Raw genomic sequence first — 18,799 nt, 5'->3', positions numbered from 1 at the left:
AAGTTTACCATACCTTGGCTTAGAGGTATAAAAGCAGAGTAGTGAGAATTATTCCCAGAAGCCAAGGTAAGTATTAAGAAGGAAAAGATAGAAATCACTAATAATTAGAGAAATGGTCATTAAAGCAACTGAGGTTCTGCCTCACTCATCACATCAGCAAAGCTGACGAAAAGGGAAAATGACAAATGTTGGACTGGCTACAAGAAACAGGCACAGTAATGCACTGATGGTGGAGCTGTGAACTGGTTCAACCATTCTCGAAAACAATTTTGTACTATGTCCCAAAAGTTATGAAAAGTTTCTATATGTACAAAAAAATTTATAGCAGACTCTTTTGTAGTGGCAAAGAGCTAGAAACGAAAACATGTTTATCAACTGGGGAGTGACTGAATAAATTATGGTATAAGAAGGTAATGAAATACTACTGTGCCAAAAGAAATGATGAAGAATACACTTTCAGAGAAACTAGGAAGATTGAGAGGAACTGATTTGGGGAGAAGTGAGCAGGACAAGGAGAATATTTTAGACTAAAACAACAGCATTGCAAAAACAAACTTGGAAAAACTTAAGAACTCTAATTAACCAAATGATCAATCACAACTGCAGGGGACCAACAATGAAGCAGGCTACCCTCCTCCTGGGGGAAAGGCTGATGAACAAAATAGGAGAATGCAAAATGACATATTTTTAAAAGTGAACAATAAGGGAATGTGTTTTGCTTGATGTATTTGTTTTAAGGGTTTTGTTTCCCTTTTTTTGTATGAGGCAATTGGAGTTAAGTGACTTGCCCAGAGTCACATACCTAGCAAGTGTCTGAGGTTCAATTTGAACTCAGGGCCTACTAACTCCAGGGCCAGTGCTCTACCCACTATGCCACCAAGCTGCCTGCTCCTGTTTTCCTTTTGATTGGAGTATGGTCACATAGGAAGGATAGACCATGAATACTTACTAATTGAAAAAAAACTCTTAAAAAATTAAAAACTAAGTAAAAGGTGAATGAAGTGGTGGGCCCAAAAGGTCAAGAAGAAAGAGATTCCTTTTCCTGGAGTAGTAAAATTCTGGATTGGTTGTTATTCTTCATGCTCAAAGAGAACCAAAATGACATCACTACGTTGGGGTCAAAGTACAATGTGTCAACTCTGGTGGATCAGACCAATACAGGCTGAGAAGGCTCCACCACAAATAGACCATCTGAAAATCAGAGTTCAGATGTCTCTAAATTTGCACATCTCACATTTCAAAAACTTCTAGAACATGTTATTGAAAGGATGGTATTTTTGAAAGGATAGTGAATATTTATAATTTTTCTAGGAATCAAAGTTAAGTTCTTTGGCCTATATGTTCTAGACTCTGTTCTCCGCCCTCTTTTGAAAACTGGAACATTTGCTTCTCTGGAGTGTTGTGGTACTTCTCCCATCCAGGCAGTCAGTCAATAAGCCATTTATTAAATGTTTACAACATGCTGGCATTATGCTAAGCAGTGGGAATTCAAATACAAGCAGAAAGAAAGATAGTCTCTGTGGGGGCGGGAGTGGAGGGTATGTTTTAATGGGGAAAACAACACATAAAAGGAAGATGAAAAGGACTGGGGGAAAGAGTAAGGTAGTGGGCATGATGGAGGAATCTAGAGTGCAACCCGAGTGAGTGAGAAAGGAAGAGATGGCTAGATGGGAAGCCCTCTTCAAAGGAAAATTCTTGGAGAAGCCATCCAATCAGAAGAAGGAGCGGCAGGGGCCACCAGTACTTCCAACCTGTAAATTACAGGGCTGAGGTTATCTTCCAGATGAACAATTTCCTAGGGCAAGATGGAGGAGTATGGATTGCAGCCTGGTGAAAAATTATCTCCACGATCTTTCAAAGATCACTGAAGCAATTGAGCCATCACATCTGACAGTTCTTTCAGCATGCAGGATACAATTCATTTTGAGTCTGGTGGACTGAGGGCAGTTAGGTGCACTCTAACTTCCAGGTGCTTTCTTTCATATTTTGGGTATTACCTCCCCATTAACCACTTTCACTTTGTTCTTTCCAGTCCAAAGATCATTCTCTATGAAGAAAAAAGCAGAAGGAAAATAAAAGTCTGGCATTTGCACTTTCTCTACATCACTCCTTATCATCATCATCTATACACCCTAATTGGTGGTGATCCCTTCTCCCCAAGAGTCCCCTTACTTCTACTCCCCAGAAATCAGTTTCTTCTTTTTGCTTAGAGTCAGATCTAGAACAGTAGTTCATTTCTTCCATATTTTGAAGGACAAAATTACTGTTAAGGCGAGACAAGCCATTTTAAGCTGCTATGCTTTGGGAAGAAACAGATGGTACACCTCTCTATTGTAATATGATCAACAGAGAAAAGCCTCCATATCCCTCAGCAGGGAGTTGACCATCACCATTACACACTTCTTAATCTTACGACCTTTATGAGATGGTCTCTCATGTGGCAGCACCTGTGGATACACATGATCTTTTCTTGGAGGACAAGCAGCTCCTTCCTCCTCAAAGGGAGTCTTCCTCCTCTTCAGGAAGTCTTATATCTGTTGCTTAGTCTTGAATGTTCAGTGGTATTTATTCTCTTTTCTTCTTTCTGACACATTCTTCCACCCTCTAATCTCCCGTAGCAGGCCATGATTTTCTTCTTTATAGCCTTTTTCTTCTTTGTCTGAAATAAATAAGGTCGGACCATGTCATCACCTTACTAGATAATAACTAGTATTTATATAGCATTTGAAGATTTTCAAAGCAATATGTGTGTGTGTGTGTGTGTGTGTATCATTTGATCTTCTCAACAACTCTGTGACCTAAATGCTGTTATTGTCCTCATTTTACAGATAGAGAAACTGAGGCTGAAAGAGGTTAACTGACTTGCCCAGGGTCACTCAGCTATAAGAGAGAGGATATGAATTCAGGTCTTCCTGACTCTAAGACCAGCACAATATCACCCACTTTTCTAAATTTGAATAAACTCTAATAAACTCTAGTAGCTCCTGTTACCTCAGGCATCCAATATAAAATGGTTTGCTTGTCATTTAAAGCCTTTTACAACCTGGCCCCTTTGTACCTTTCCAGTCTTCTTACACTTTTCTCCCCTCCATATACTCCATGATCCAGTTGTATTGGTCTCCTGGCTGCTCCTTGAACAGGACATTCCATATCCCAACTCTTTGACTTTCATTGGCTGTCCCCCACTCCTGGAATGCTCTTCCTCCTCATCTCTGCCTCCTGGCTTCCCTGATCTCCCTCAACACAAGTCCAATCTTCTGTAAAAGGCTTTTCCCCCAATGCGTTCCCTCTGAGATTACCTTCCATGGACACTGCATGTATCTTATATGGACACTTATCTGCACATCGTTTCTCCCACTAGACTGGGAGCTCCTTGAAGGCAGGGACTGTTTTTATCTTTGTATAGCCAGTGCTTAGTACAATGCCTGGCACCTTGTAAGCACTTAATAAATGTTTGTTGACTGAATGACTTTGTTCTTTAATTGAAGGCTTTCTTCCATTTTTTTAAGGACCACACTAATTTTTCCTGATAACCTGGAAAATTGGAGAGATGTTTTTCAGACCACTTTGCCTTCTGATTCATTGACTGATTGATCTTCTGGTTATTTTGCATTTATGGTTTTTTACTCATTTTGAATATCTCAATATCTTGTGTCAGTTATAGCTTTCATTTAATGTGATTTTGCAAGGTTTGCTGCATTTTAAATTTCAATTTTACTACATCTTGAGTTTAGACTTGAGTTTTTCCTAAGAAAAGCATTTCCAATTTTATAATGAGTTAATTGGAATTTAAGACATAATAAATTGGAATTTGGTACTCAACAAAGATTCACTTCAGACTATATTTCAAGAATGTACCTCTTCCAAAAAGGGAAGTATGCTTGTATTGCAACACATTAGTAATCTGAAATTAAACAAAGCAAAGACATGTGTCTATAAAATACTCATCTAAAATATATCTAATCTAATCCAATCTAATATGTTACCTTTAATAACAATAGTATAACCTTTTAAGATTAAGAGCACTTAACCTGCCATCTACTGAGGATCCATGGATAGATTACAAGGTATCCATGAATGTTTTTAATATTTTGGTAACAGTATTCTAAAAACTGATTTCTTTTGTCAATTTCTGTATCTTGCTTTATGCATTTAAAAATATTATTCTGAGTAGGGAACAATAGGCTTAACCAGACTTCCAAAGGGGTCCGTGACACCAAAAAGATTAAGAACTCCTACTTTAAGACCTGGAGCAGTTACGTGGCATCCTAGTGCACAGAGTGCTGAGCCTACAGTCTGGAAGACTTGTCTTCCTGAGTTCAAATCCAGCCTTAGACACTTACAAGCTATATATGACTCTTGGCAAGTCCTTTAATCCTGTTTGCCTCAGTTTCTTCATCTGTAAAACAAAATGGAGAGGAAATGGTAAACCCAAACCCAAACTCCCAGTAAGAGTCGGACATGACTGAAAAGAATGAACAACAACAACTCTAAGATCTATGTTATTAAGCATTGTTAGAGATACACAGCTGAATTAGAAAATCATGAGAATTGGACCCCATAACAAAGATATGTTATCGATAACTCCTAGTCTATTTCTTCCTGTCCTTCACCTTTGAATCCCTAGCTCCCTTGTCCTACTACAGTAGTTCATGCCCTGCTGGTTATCAACCTTGGATCACCCTCCACAATCTCCCTCTGGTCCTACTTCTGTGCTGCTGAACTTCTGGAGGAACTCGCAAACCATGCCAAATGGATCTACTACAAATATATGTTAATCTGAACTGGGCCCTCACTGCTGTCAGTCAGTCAACAAGCATTTATTAAGTGGCTACTATGTGCCAGACACTATGCTAAGTGCTATGGATACAAAGAAAGTCAAAAGACAATCCCTGCTCTTAAGAAGCTCACAGAGGAGGGGCAGCTAGGCGGTGCAGTAGATAGAGCTCTGGACTCAGAGTCAGGAGGACCTGAGTTCAAATCTGGCCTCAGATATATGACACTTACTAGCTATGTGACCCTGGACAAGTCACTTAACCCTGACTGCCTCACTAAAAAAGCTAAAAAAAAATTTTTTTTAAAAAGCTCACAGACTATTAGGGGAGAGAGACTATATGGAAGTAACAATGGACAAACAATAAATATAGCACAAATTGGAGAGAATCAGAGAGAAGGCATTAGCTTTAAGGGGGAGCAGGAAAGGCTTCTTGTAGAAAGTGACATTTTAGTTGGGACTAAAAGGAAGACAGGAAACCTAGGAGGTAGAGAGGGTGAGGGAAAGAACTCTAGGCTTGGATGACATGCATAAAGAAAATGAGTGGAATCAGGACATGGAGTGACTTGTGTGAAGAACAGCAAGGAAGCCAGCGTCATTGGATCAAAGAGTATGGGGGTAGGGGAGAAAGATTCAAGAATAAAGGGAGTGAAAAGGTAAGAGGGGACCAGGTTATGAAGGGTTTTGAACACCAGCAAGTTTTATATTTGATCTTATTGAATAGAAGAGTTGACATGGTCAGACTTGCATTAAGGAAGAATAATTTGACAGCTGAGTGGAAGACAGACTTGAAGCAGGGAGACCAACCAGCAGGCTATCACAATAGTTCAGGTGGGAAGTGATGAGGGCCTGCTGCAAGATGGTGGTACTGTCAGAGGAGAGAAGGGGACATAAATGAGGGATGTTACAAATGTAAAATCGATAGGACTTGGCAACAATTGAATTTGGGGAATTGAGGGAGAGTGAGGAGTGAAAGATTACTTCTAGGATGTGAGCCTGGGTGACTAGGAAAATGGTGGTATCCTCCACAGAAATAGGAAAATTAGGAAGAGAGGAAGGCTTGGGGGGGATAGTTAATGAGTTCAGTTTTAGACATGTTGAGTTTAAGATATCTACAGGATATCTAATTCGATGTGTCCAATAGCAAGTTGGGAATGAGAGAATGGAGGTCAGAAGAGAGGTTTCAGTTATTCAGTCATTTTCAATCATGACTCACTCTTTGTGATCATCCTTTTTGAAGTTCTCTTGGCAAAGATACTGGAGTGGTTTGCCATTTCCTTCACCAGCCCATTGTACAGATGAGGAGACTGAGGCAAGCAGGGATAAGAGACTTGCTCAGGGTCACACAGCTAGTAAGTGTCTAAGGCCAGATTTTAACTCAGGAAAGAGTCTTCCTGACTCCAGGCTGAGCACTCTGTCTACTGCTCCACCTAGCTGCCTACCAGCCCCTTACATCCTGGCTTCTCATCACTCAAATGAGACTTCTTTTTTGAGGGTTACCAGTGATCTCTTAAGTACCAAATCTGATGGGCCTTTCTTTAGAGTCATCCTTTCTTGACTTCTCAGCAACTTTGGACACTCAAGCTTTCTCATATATTCCTTCTACTGTGTGGCCATTCCTTCTCAGTCTCCTTTAATGGATTATCATCTTTCCCCCACCCCTTGAATATAGATGTCCTCTAGGTCTTGGCTCTCTTCTCTTCTTTCTTTATACTTTCCTCTTTGGTTAGCTCATGCCTTCCAATGGGTTCATCTCTTTGCAGATTACTCCCAAATCTAGATATCTAGCCTTAATTTCTCTTCTGAACTCTAGTTCCACGTGACCAACAGTATAGTCACCTGGATGCCAAACTTGGCATTACAAACAGAACTTGATCCTTCCTCCAAAACTTGTCAGGGTTCTACTTTTCCCTGCTTCTGTTAAGGGAACTACCATTCACTCAGTAATATAGGTTCTAAAGTTGAGTCATCCTTGTTTCTTCCCTTTCCCCTATCAACCAAATTCAATAATTTATTAAGTCCTGTCAATTCTACCTCCCCAAGCTCTCTCATTTTCCCTTCTCTCTACTCAAAAAGACCCATCTCAAAAAGATTCAATCTCTTATCATTTCTCATCCAGACATTTGTTAACAGCCTCCTAAATGAGTTCCCTGTCTCCAGCCTCTCCCCTTCTAATCCACAGTCTATAGTAGTACACAAGTGCCGAAATAGTCTTCCTAAAGCAATGACCTGACCATTTAACAACCCTGCTCAAACACCTTCAGTATTTCCCCATTGCTTCTAGGGTAACATACAAACTCCCTATCCTGGCATTTAAAGCCCTCCATAATCTAGTTCAAATCTATCATTCCTACCTTATTGTATAATACTGGCCCTGAATACATACTAAATATTCCAGCCAAATGAACATATATGCTATTCCCAAACTCAGCATTCTATCTCCCCCCTCTGTCCTTTTGCCCAGAGACATTCCACATGCCCAGAATCTACTCCTTCCTTATCACCATCTCCCATAATCCTTATCTTCCTATAAGGACAAATCCAGATGTTATAATGTTATCCAAAAGGATTCCAGCTAAGCCCGCCATGGTCCAACTATTCAAGGGCTAGCATTAGCTCCTAGAAAGGGGAACATCCGCTAGAAAACATCTATGGAAGGAGTACCATCAAGTGGGGAAAAGAATCCATAATGTCAGCCTTCATAGGACTGTAACAGCAGAACAGTGAAGCTTGAAGAATAATGCTTCACAATGGAACAGTGAGAAGGAACATAACACTGGCCAGAAGAGGAGAACAGTGAATAAAGAAGCAATGGATACCTGCCAGAAGCAGAGCTGCTGCAACCATGATAAGTGATGAAGGAAGCCACTAAACTCCTCCTTAATGGAAGTGCACTCATAGCAATACTGTAATTTACAGGGACTCCACAAGTTTCTGGATAGCAGCTTAAGGGCTCCGCCAATTCCTTACAGACTCAAGTGTTAATTTTTTTGTGTCCTTTACTGTATAAACAAGGCTTAAAGCCTTGTAAGTGTGAATGCTTATAAGGGGAGCCCATGCTACCATTTAGGAGTGTCAAATCATAACAGTACCAGATTCTCCTATTTAGAAATCAGGTATCCAGAGAAATTTAGACATCTCCAAAATAATCTTGGGCCCTTCATATCACTAGTGTGCCCTGACACAAGGTTTCTATAACTGTATGACCTAGGTAAGTTTTGTCCATTTAAACAGAATATCCAGAAAGGTAAGCACTAAGAAATGTCATTAATAATAATAAAAATAATTATCATTTCATCCATGTGAGTAATACCTATGCTGACAAAGATCATAGATTCCCCATTCCTTAATAGATAGTTTTGTTAGTCACTATGGACAAAAACCCTCATTACCCCACAGATCACCTTCTACTCTCAAGTTACCTCCTGCTACAATTTCTGATCTACTGGCCAAGATGACCTCCACATTATCATAAGGCATCAGACAGATTTCACATCATGATAATATGTACAAGGCACTTATATGTACATGGCACTTTCCAGTCATAAAGCATTAGCTATGCATTATTTTATTGGATCCTCTGTAAGGTAGAAAATACAAGTATTAATAGCCTCATTTTGCATATGGGAAAACTGAGTCAGAGAGATAAAATGACTTGCCTAAGTTCAAATAGCTAGATCACAGAATCATAGAATTATCGATTTAGAGCTTGATGGGACCCAGAGGTCATTTTAGCCTAACTTCCTCATTTTACAGATGAGGAAATTAAGGCCCAGTAAGATTAAATAACATATCCAAGATTACTCAACTAGACGTGGTAGAACAAAAGCTTAAACTGAGATCTTCTGACTCTAGGTCCAGGTGGATCTAGGTCTATTGCATCACACCGGACTCCAGTATGGTCCTGACCAACATAATCTCACACTGTAAAACGTCACACATATCACACAACTACTAACACACCAAAGGCCTCATCTACAAGTTAGTAACCCACAGAGGACTACCCGCTGTATTAAGGAACTATTTCTTTTCTAAATAAAAATTTATAAATAAATGAAATTGATCCTACTGGGTCCAATTCTATATAACATGCTTGCCATCTAGTGGACAAAACAGGCAAAATGACCCTTTCAAAACTTTATTGGGATGATATTTTATACTTCTCTGGTACTTTTATTCCAAAGACCTCAAAGCATTTTACATGTGTAATTTCATTATCCATTCTAAAAGTTTATGTGACTGAAATAAATAATGAGTAATGGATTCCAAGCAAGTCTGAGAGAGAGAAAGATGACTATATTTCAATATCAATTATATACTTTGTAATCCTATAAATAAATACATAAAGTTCAGAAACCACTGCTTTATGGAGGCCATTTGAAGTTCAGGGAAGCTAAGGAAGGGAAAGGAACATTTAAAGTGTGGCTTCCTAGTCAAGCCCTTCATTTCATATTTACCTTGTTGACGGGGTAATCACTACAGTATTATTTCATACCAGTCCTATTTCTCCTGAGTAGTTTTACTCCTTTATCTACTAACAAAAATTTAAAATTAAACTAGAAAACACTCAGGATCACAGGTATTTTGTTACATCAGTGGAACTATGATCTTATCAATGTATATCTTCCTTTTAGCCGTGCAGAACCCAACCCATCCTGCGTCATTCTCTACATCAATCTTCCTCAAAGGATCTACTCAACAACACATTACAGACCCTCCAAGTGTTATGCTGGTAATTTTTTAACAATCAACTCTCTGCAATAAAGACATACTTTAAGTTTAATCTGCACTATTATTAACATTTCTCTAACACTTTCTTAAGTCCAGACGATCAAAACAATAAGTCAAGCCCTGATTTGTAGCATTTGCTGATTTCCAAGGTGTAAGTGTTCACACTAAAAATTTAATAAACTACAGCAAGCTAGTTCAAACTTGTTCCACATCCCTGCTTTCCTCTAATAAATGCTTTTTCGGTTGATTGATCTTGTGGGTGCATAGACTGTCCATTCACCTGTTATTCTGCTCTCCCCATATGACCAGCTTTTCCAATTAAATGTTCCAAATCATATATGTTTATGAATTCAGGTCCACCACAGTCTCCAAGGATTCAAAGTTATGAATATCCCAGATAATAATGGAGAGATACCTACCTATTGGATACAAGCAAGCTGCAAGTCCTTTAACATAGGTTTGCCCCAATTTCCTCAACTGTAAAATGGAGGCAATAATAGCCCCTCCTCCTAGGGGTATCGTGAGGAACAAATGAAATAATCTTTGTAAAGTGCTTAGCACAGTGCCTGGTACACACTGGATGCTATATAAAAGCTCATTAGTTACTATCATTATTATTATTTGTTGTTGATGCTGTTATTCAGGGGGTTTTGTTTGTTTGTTTGTTTTTAAATAATTAGATCACCTATTGAAGTCTATAACCAATTGTTTGGGGAAACATCAGTATTGTCTCAGAGTAGTAAGCCAGTAAGCTATCCTTTATTATAATATTCTGGGCAGCTAGGTGGTACAGTGGATAGAGTACAGGGCTTGGAGTAAGGAAGACCTAAGTTCAAATCTGGCCTCAGACACTTACTATCTGTGTGATCCTGAGCAAGTCACTTCACAACTGAATAAATTATGATGTGCTGTTCTTTTCAGAGGGAAACATTCATTTTGCATCTTGTTTCAGATCAAGTAGAACATCTTCTTCACTCTTTTTTTTTTTGGTTTTTGCTAGGCAATGGGGTTAAGTGACTTGCCCAGGGTCACACAGCTAGTAAGTGTCAAGTGTCTGAAGCTGGATTTGAACTCACATCTTCCTGACTCCAGAGCCAGTGCTCTATCCACTGCGCTACCTAGCTGCCTCCTACCTTCTTTGCTCTTGATAAGGTTTGATAAGTTTTAGCTCTTAGGAGGAGAAATTTATACAGAACTTTAAGGCTCACAATACACTTTAAATACATTTCATTTGAGATTCACAAAAGCCTTGTGAAGTAATGATAACAAGAATATATACAGAGTACCCCCAGATCAGTGCAGTTTAAAGCTACTGGAACTCTGCGCTGCACTAAGACTTTTGGGATGCCCTGTATAGCACTTTAAGGTTTGCAAAGCATTTTATATATGTTAACTCATTTGATCCTGTGGTAGTTACTACAAATAGTATTTTCTTCATATGGAAAAAGAGGAGGAAACTAAAGCTCTAAGAGGTTAATCAACTTACCCTAAGCCACAGAGCCAGTATCAGAAGCAGAATTTGAACCCATCTCCCTGACTCCAGATACAGCATTTTCCCCACTAAACCACACTGTACCTAAATAAATATCAAGATATAGCAATAACCTCCCTAGGTTTGATGATGAATTTCACACTCCCACTTTATACACTAATAGTACTCAATTACAATAAAGAAGCTTTGCCTTTTAAAGTGAACATAGGTATTTAAGTATTTATTACTTAAATACTTCTTATTTTTTGCATTTGTTGATGGTAGGGGCAGTATTCTGAGAGAGTGAAAAGAACAGTGGACTTGGAGTCAAGAGAGACCTGAATTTGAATCCTGCTTCCAACATTTTCTAGCTGTGAGACCACAAGCAAGTCACAAGCCTCAGGATCATAAACCAGAGCTGGAAGGGACTTGTAATATCATCTAGCTCAGGGTTGGGGAACCTGTGGCCTTGAGGCCTCATGTGGCCCTCTAGGTTCTCAAGTGCGGCCCTTTGACTTGTTTCATTGGATTCATTTGTTGGAATCTGTCCAAGGGCTGCACTTGAGGACCCTAGAGAGCCACACATGGCCTCAAAGAACCTTAAGGTGCAGGGAGATGAAAGTATTTACCTATGGTCACACAAGTAGTAAGCATTAGAGGTGAGATTTGAACTCAGGTTCTCTGACTTCAGTGTCAATGCTCTTTCCCCTTCCTTATGTAAAATGGAAAAAAGAATAGCACCTACCCCCACATGATTGTCATAAGGCTCAAATATATATAAATGGTCTTATGAGTCACTGTGGCCAAAAATAAAGTGCTTTGCAAACCTTAAACTGCCATATAAATGTCAGGAATTATTATATTCAACTTCCCATTCTAACTGAAGGTAAGGCACAAGTGGTTGATCATGATGAATCTTAGACTCAGTCACTATAATGATCCAGTAACACAAAAGAAAATACAGCAAATGGCAGAAGAGAAAGGACGTAGTCCTTTGGAGGAGGAGGAGGAGGAGGAGGAGGAGGAGGAGGAGGAGAGGGAAGAGAGAGGAGAGGAGAAGAGGAGAAGAAGAAGAAGAAGAAGAAGAAGAAGAAGAAGAAGAAGAAGAAGAAGAAGAAGAAGAAGAAGACAAGGAGAAGAAGAAGAAGAAGAAGAAGGAGAAGAAGGAGAAGAAGAAGGAGAAGAAGGAGAAGGAGAAGAAGAAGAGAAGAAGAAGAAGAAGAAGAAGAAGAAGGAAGAAGAAAAGAAGAAGGAGAAGAAGAAGGAGAGAGGAGAGAAGAAAGAAAAAAGAAGAAAGAAAGAAAAAAGAAGAAAGAAGAAAGAAAGAAAGAAAGAAAGAAAGAAAGAAAGAAAGAAAGAAAGAAAGAGGGGGAAAAAAGCTGAAATGGCAACTCTGAAGAACAAAATCTTACAACTATTCTACTAAAAGGGGTTGAATAATCCAGATAAGAACTTTTCTCCCCAGCACTGTGCCTCAAAGGTCAAGAAGCAAGGGCTTCTGGGTCCATATAGCCATTAGTACTTCATCAGATTCTACCAATTGGTATTGCTTTTTGTACCACATTTGGCCATACAGATGTCAGTACTATTGATTATTCACTACAACCTCCAACTCATTTCAGAGATCCTTGTTGTTCAGTCATTTCAGTCTCATCAGACTCTTCATGACCCCATTTGGGGTTTTATTGGCAGAGATCCTAGAGCGGTTTGCCATTTCCTTCTCCAGTTCATTTTACGGATGAGGAAACTGAGGCAAACAGGGTTAAGTGAGTTGCCTAGGGTCAACAGGTATTAAGTATCTGAGGCCAGATTTGAACTTAGGTCTTTCTGACTCCAGCTCCGGTCCTCTATTCACTGCAGCACACATCATTACACAGATATTCTTAAACCTATCTTGTTTGACAAGACAGTATATTTATTTGGCAAGCAAACAGTCAACAATCAGTCAACAGCAATTATTAAGTGCTTACTATAGGTAAGTGCTATATGGTATAGGCAACATCTTTAGTCTACAATATAGGTGATGCCATATTATGAAATGAAGTCTTTCTATTAACTAAAGTCCTTCTGGGCCTTAAACAAGGCCCATTTAAGGGGGCAGCTAGATGGTGCAGTGGATAGAGCACTGGCCCTGGAGTCAGGAGGACCTGAGTTCAAATCTGGCCTCAGACACATAATACTTCCTAGCTGTGTGACTCTGGGCAAGTCACTTAACCCCAATTGCCTCATTAAAAAAAAAAAAGCCCTTTTTATACCAAATTCTATGCTAAGGTAAAAATGTATTGACTAAAAGATTTCTAAGAGTCTTCAGAGACCATCTGATCCTTCCCTGCCATTACCTCTAATCTAGAAGATTTGAACCAATATAATATTTAAGAAATAAAATAAAGGGGAGAAAAGTCCAAAAATTATGCCTTAAATCAAATTAACACTATACCTTGTGTTTCCCTGAAAATTGACTACATAGTCTATGATGGATGAATAAACAAACGACTGAATGAGTGAAAAGCATTTATTAAGTGTATACTATGTGTTCAATATACATGTTTATACAAATTATTTGTAAATATATGCTGAGTTTTTAACCCAAAATGCCTAGGGAGATGCAAACCATGGCAAATTATACTCTCCATTCACCTTTGAGTCTTCCTCACTTCAATATTTTTATGCAAATGCAAAAAAAAGGTTAAAAAGAATATTAGGCAAACACAGGAAAAAAGGAAACTTTAACCACCTCAATGCTTCCTCATTACCCAGAAGCATAGCTCCATGCGGGACTGAGGATTTGGAGTTGAGAAAATTGCTATATTGTAAGGAGACACTCAGTCTGACTATTGCATATGTTTTAATACGTCCCTCAATAAAATTCTAGCAGGGCACACTGAACTAGAGCAGTAGCTTAGAGATTAAAGAGATAAATATCTGAACTATTGCAAAAACCTCTGTCTGCTTCAATCTCCTAATCTATAAAAGAGATGAAAATAGTAACAAATTCCCAGGGTTGCTATAAAGTTAAAATGAGATCATTTTTGTAAGTCACTTTGCAAACCTTAAAGTGCCATACAAATGCTAGCTATTATTACTTTTAGCATTATAATTATTAGGTCTTCTTGCTTCTACTGTATTCCTTCTGCAATTCATGATACATATAATTGCCCCAAAAAGCTCAGGTCTGACTAAGAATCTTTCATAGGGTAAATCACAAACTCCTCAGCTTGGCATTTAAAGCCCTTTACAAACTGGTTCCCACTTACCTTTCCATGCTTTTTTCACACCACTCACCTTCACATATTCTTGGATCTAGACAAACCGGCCTATTTGTTATTTCCCAAATTCAGCATCCCACATCCTGCCTTTATTACCTTTGCACCCTATTCCTGGAAAGCACTTCCTCCCCTCCTTTGCCTCTTAGAATTCCTGGGTTCCTGCAACGCCTACATGAGGCCAGAGTTATTATGCTTTCTCCCTCCTCAAATATCTTGCAGTTAGTTCTCTGAATAAATATTGTGTAACCCTTATAAGTAGAATGTGAACTCCCTGAGGGAGGGGGCCAGCTTTTGATCTACTTTTGTATCTCGGGTATGTAGCACTTTGTCTTATATATAATATGTCCTTAATCAGTGCTTATGAGTGAATGAATGAATGAATCTCCTGAGGAGCAATAATCTCTCACTGGAAAATTAGAAAGAATAATCCTGATTCAAAAGAAAAGCTGCGAGAAGAGACCCTCACCTCACCCCATTGCAGAAGCAGGAGGTCCACAAGGATTATATATTGGACAAATTTTCAGGTTTTTTTGATGTGTTGATCAGTTGATCTTTTCCTCTTCTTTTTAAATTTTTGCCTTTTTTTTTTTTAGGCAATTGGGGTTGAGTGACTTGCCTAGGGTCACACAGCTAGTAAATGTCAAGTGTTTGGTCTGAGGCCGGATTTGAACTCAGGTCCTCCTGACCCTAGGACTGGTGCTCTATAGCTGCCCCAATTTTTTGTCTTTAAAAATAACAAATGTTAAATGGGATGGCTTTCTGGAAGGGGAGGGGAAAAGATAATGGAAGAAATTATAATTATTTAAAAAAACAGCAAACAACAAAAAATAAAAATTTATTTTTTTAAATGTTGCCCTAGAACCAGGAGAAAATTATAGCTCATTTATAGTCTTTATACTTGTGTAAAACATTTTTTATGCTCTTTATACTTATATATTTGTAAAATTTATTTCAGATAAGGGGATTCACTGTATAGAATATAACTACAAATTTACCTCATCCTGGAAATATTTAAAGACAATAAGAATTGGACTGTATACCAAGATGGAAGGAAAATCTATTGAGTCAAAACTCCATAAAATGCTAAAATACTTAGTTAAAAGTGAAAAAAGGGGGCAGCTAGGTGTGGCAGTGGATAGAGCACCAGCCCTGGAGCCAGGAGGACCTGAGTTCAAATCAGGCCTCAGACCAAACACTTGACACTTACTAGCTGTGTGACCCTGGAATTGCCAGAAAAAAAAGGTGAAAAAAAATCCACATTCATACAGCTATTTTGTTTGCATTTATGTCAAATATCCAAATTTCTAAACATCAGGATAATTAACTAATTTTTGTGAATTATGGCAAAATATTCTTCTACATTATAGAAAAATCTACTCCTCTGCAGAACTCTACCAAGAATTTATGTTTTCAAGTGTATAGAATTATTAAGCATTTTTTAAATGTGTAACTTATATTCTGCTTTTTCCTTTAAGGGCTCATTCTAGTCAAAGGATATTTTTTGTTGGTCTCATTTTTGTGCCCATTGTGTTGTATAAATAATTATTAATGGTTTAAAGGCTTTGTGAATTATTTAAACCACTTATTTTCCAACTCTGAAAAATTATTCAGAAACAGTTATTTCTTGGAAATAACTGTGAAAAAAAAAAGTATTTTTAAGTGCCTACTGTGTGGCAAGTATTCTGCCAAGCCCTGGAGATATAAATACAAAATCTGATGCAGTATAACCTTCAAGGAACTTCTATTCTAATAGGGAGAGACAGCACATACAAGGGAATGGTGTCCTAGGAGGGATATTTTGGTTGGAAAGTTACAGGGATGATGAGTAAAGCTATGGGAGAGCAGGTTGATACATCCTTTCTAGTAGAAATGGCAGTTTGATCACGTGGTTACAGAACTAGAAAGCAATAGGGAAGAGAGAGGTATGGAACACACTCAAGCTGTTTCAGGGCAGATGGCAAGAAGATAGCTGGAGGGTAAAATGAAACATGGCTAGGGCCAGTTTAGATAAAATGGGCCATGGGAGACTCACCAGTCTGAGATATTGGGGCCCCAGGGTGGGAGTTCCAGCAATGAAAGGGTTAAGTCCACTAAGGCGTCTGATCTCTGGTCCCTCTGGAACGAAGCGGCCTAGCAGTAAATCAAAACAGGACTGAGAGCTGGCCAAAGGCCCCCCCTACCCCAACATGAGTGACTATATTATTATGTTTTATAGTCAAAGTTGGAATTTTGACATGTAATTTAATTTGAAAGTGGCAGAAAGATATGGGCACATTAATAATATAATTCAATAACAATATAGGAATAAAATTGTCAAAGGATGCATCTCCCCCACCCCAGTATTTTTTTTTCTTATTTACACATGTTGATTTAAGAACTCAACATCACTTTGTCCAACATTTTAATCCCGTTATGGAGTCAAAGAATCCTAGATTTGGAAGGGATCATTTAGTACAGTTGCCTCATTTTACACATGAGGAAACTGAGTACTGAAATGTTAGTTGTCCAAGGTCATACAGCAAGATGGTAATAAAGCTCATACCCTCCTGACTTCCTTACCAATATCCTATTTGGTTGTACTGCCAGATCTAAGAAAGCTGTGCTAGAGTAAACACAGACTTCGAATATCCCTGAATAGTTATGTCAAATAATGCATAGAATACACATTTTTAATTGATAAATGCACTTTAAATAGCAAGGCAAGCTCTATGGTGAATTTATCACTGCTTAAGAGCAACTTAAATTGCCAACAGGACAATTTGGCTGGGTAAAAACACATGCTAAAAGTTTTATAGTGATCGGAAAGTAATGTGACATTGCAACAAGCTTAATAGACAAAGTCAGACTTCCTGACTCAGCAAAGCTCCCATTGATTCTTAAGCAGATCTCTGCTTATTGGTCAAAGTCAATATGTTGGGGACATTTTCAAAGAAATACATAAATTACTATTGATAAACAGAAGTTATTGATCAACTATTTATAATTTTATGCATTTCCTTAATGGAAATTTTCCTTTTATGCTGATTTTTTTAAATCCATGGGACTAATACTTCCCCTTCTACTAAAACAATTACATTCTCTGATAATTCATTACACTCATAAATCCATGAAAATTAAAAATGAGAACTGGAGAACAGTGATGAGTAGTGATGGGAATATCCTCATATGTCTAACCTATATCTGTATTAGAAACAAATGAGACCATGACATTCACTTAAAAAAAAATACCAGCAAAGAATATTAAAGGGACTAGTACAGTGACTTAACATCAAGAGCTGGAGTATATGTAATAGCTGAAGGGCAAAAGGGTTAATCAGAGTTATGATCTTGAGTCTTAGTTAAGTATTTATTAAGCACATATTATATGCTAACCCTAGTACTAGAAATATACTTAGAGGGGAGGAAGGTATTAGAAAACTGAAAAGGTAGGAAGAGGTCACATTGAAAAAGAACTAAAGTGTTGAGATGTGAGTCTTCCTAGTGCCAAGGAATCCCTTGCTACATTCTACTTGACCAACTTCCCATATGGTTCACTGTGGGAAAAGGGTTAGAAATCCAGAGAGTTCTCATGTTTTCAGTTCAGTGACAACAATATAATCAGCTAGGAGAAAGAATTTAAGATGTGGTCAGCAAACACAATGCATCTCTACAAAGTAAGTTCAGAACAAACGCGAAAGGAATACATACCTCTCCTCCCAGTTCTTTCAGTTCCAGACCAATACCAAAGACAAATTTTTTTTCCCATCTTGACTAACCACCTGAAAAAGGAAAGTATTGGGTCTCAAGAATAAGGCCTTGATGAGAGAAAAACTTTGCAGACATGATAATAGTTTGGTTATTTGGAAAGAGAAGAAAAATTATTTAAGGGAAAAAGGGACACATACTGGCTTTATGACCCTGAACAAGTCAATTAGTCAACCTTGGAAGGAAGGTGACAACTTGCCTAGGTAGAAGGAGCTTCTTCACCTAGAAATTCCTCCTATCTGTCCTCATTGGAGCCATTGGTAAAGAGCCCTCAGGCCAGTGCTGTAGTTACAAGAAACCAAGGTGAAGGAAAGCTTGAAAATCAGTTGTTGCGAAGTTGAAACAATCTTAACTTTGAAAAAAGAATTAGAAGGTACCTAGAAGGATTAGAGATCAACTAATTCAACTCTGTTTTAAAGATTAGGAAACTGAGATATAATAACATCCAGTGAATTAATACCACGGTAGTCTCCCTTTCATTGAGAGCTGAAAGGGAACTTTACAGTCATTGAGTCCAATCTCTTCTCTTTACAGGTGAAGAAACTGAGGTCCACAGAATTGCTTTGCCCTAGGTCACACAAATAAGTATCTGGGGCAGAATTCGTTCACTTCCTGATTCCAAGTCCACCATACCTAGCTACCTCAAAATAGCAACATTCTTTCATCATCTTTGGTTATATTCTCAGAACAAACTCTAGTGTCTATATGAACACAAATTAAAACTTTTATTTTAGAAAAAAGTTGCAGTATAAGAGTAAAGCAATCTCTCCAGCTGCTAGTGCCACCCCCAAAAAGTTTCCTTGCATTTATTTT

General features: G+C 38.3%; 1 long non-coding RNA gene across 2 annotated transcripts; it reads right to left on the bottom strand.

Annotated features, from left to right (window-relative positions):
- Positions 1 to 362: 362 nt before the first annotated feature.
- LOC110193496 (uncharacterized) lies at positions 363 to 18,002 on the bottom strand. Of its 2 annotated transcripts, XR_013485664.1 has the most exons (4): positions 17,930 to 18,002; positions 16,275 to 16,372; positions 4,344 to 4,399; positions 363 to 2,659 (listed from the first exon to the last, which is right to left on the bottom strand). It is a non-coding gene; the product is annotated as an uncharacterized LOC110193496 (long non-coding RNA). The 2 variants fall into 2 exon arrangements; XR_013485665.1 differs by lacking the exon at positions 4,344 to 4,399.
- Between the last annotated feature and the right edge of the window lie 797 nt (positions 18,003 to 18,799).

Source organism: Phascolarctos cinereus, unplaced genomic scaffold (assembly GCF_003287225.1).
Source record: "Phascolarctos cinereus isolate Bilbo 61053 unplaced genomic scaffold, phaCin_HiC Scaffold_4;HRSCAF=312, whole genome shotgun sequence".
In the NCBI taxonomy this organism is placed as follows: Eukaryota; Metazoa; Chordata; class Mammalia; order Diprotodontia; family Phascolarctidae; genus Phascolarctos; species Phascolarctos cinereus.
Note: the sequence above shows the minus strand (reverse complement) of the source record. Positions and strands in the feature narration are given on the sequence as shown.